Raw genomic sequence first — 1,732 nt, 5'->3', positions numbered from 1 at the left:
CTTGATTCCTGTGCTCTTTTCGATTGTTGCGGCAAAGGACAGAGGGTGGCTGGGGCAGTGATCTGCAAAGAAAGTCTTCTGCATGGAGAGAAGACCCTTGTGCTTTCATCAGGTGCTTCTGGCACTGACACCTGCACATTGGGGGGAGCCAGTGCAAGACACCCAGGAACAAAACCAGTTGTGTTTGCTTGGATGTATTGTGATGTCTGCTACCAATGAGAGGAGAGATCCTGAGCATTTCCTGAGAAATGCTTGTGTTGGAGTTCAGAAGCTACGTAATGTGTAGCAGCTACCTGATGGTGGATAGAAGGAGGGAGGGCCAGAACCAGTCTGGTCTTGTATCGTGCCTTCTGTCACTGGAGATGTCACCCCCCTGCAGGTGCTGTGCTTAGGTATTACATAGTCTTTGAATGGACTGCTACGCAGCCACATTTCATCTGCTTACACATCACCAGGGAGCTTACTGCTGCTTATGTCCTTGGCCTTACGGCGAGTTTACAGTACTCATTCGGTTATGTAAAGAACGGGTCCAACTTACTCTTTGAAAACACCTTTGGTATTCTCTAAAGGCCATTTTAGTTTTGTAGCGTGGACATCCATTAACATTCACCCATGTGAAGGGTGATCACTCGGGGAGGATGTGGAACACTATTTCGACTCTCAAAAACCCGTATTTCCTCTTCACCTTTCATACTGGTCTACACTGGTTTCCTACAGCATTTCCTAAACGCTGCCACAACACTCCTCTCTCAAGGACTGAACATTCTTTGTAGCCACTTGTTCACTACTTCAACATGGCTAGAAGCTGCTCCTGCTCCTACAGTGACTTTACAACTCCCTAACAATGACGTGATGAGGGAACATGAAAGACACCAGCGTAACACTCCAGTATGCCTACTCTTTCTCCATCAGCACATGCTCTGCTTTGCCAAACTCAAGAGAAGCAACAAATACACATGTTCCATGAAACTTGAGAAGCAGCTTTTTGAAAGGAATACACGCACCCTTTTCCAATTAGGGACAAAGTGACTTCACGGTTAGTGACCTTTCTAATCATAGGCACTAGGCTTTATAAATCAAGGCGAATTCCTTATGTGTCACTCAATGTACGCCTGTTGCAAAGTTGTGTAGTGTACTAAGACCTCCACTGTTAATTCAAGCGGTGCAAAAAACCAGGCAGGCACCAAAGGCAGCAGTGCTCTTCACAGCCAGCCACACATTGAACCACCCTGGGTTACACAAAAGCCCCAAGAAAGGATCAGTTCCCTGCTCTGGTTTGCTACAAAAAAGGCCTGGGTCCCTGCCCAGGGACCAGAGACTGACTTTCTCCATACCTTAGATATAGACCTGTCCAGTTCCTTCTGCAACCGCAGTTTGTGTTCCTGCAGGTCCCTGCTGTAGTGCTGCTCAGCTTCAAGTGAAGCTTCTGCCGGGGAGCTCTTTTTGAGAGCATCGGCAAGCTCCTGCTGGAGCTGCCTGACCCGTCTCCAAATAAATGGTGTTCCGTGGGCGTGGGGAAACCGGTAAGAAGACACCAAGAAGAGAGATACTTTTACTTGTGGGATTATTTCATTAGATTGGTCTTCAGTGAGGCCAGCAGCTCGCGGGGGGTGACCGTCCCCTTCCTCCCCCTCTGCTCTCATCACCCTCCCAGCCAGGGACGCGCCCCCGGTCCCGTCGCGGCGGCGGCGACAGCACCGAGCGCCGGCGCCCGCAGGGGGCGCTCTAACGG

Source organism: Calidris pugnax, unplaced genomic scaffold (assembly GCF_001431845.1).
Source record: "Calidris pugnax isolate Ruff unplaced genomic scaffold, ASM143184v1 scaffold44, whole genome shotgun sequence".
NCBI lineage: Eukaryota > Metazoa > Chordata > Aves > Charadriiformes > Scolopacidae > Calidris > Calidris pugnax.
Note: the sequence above shows the minus strand (reverse complement) of the source record.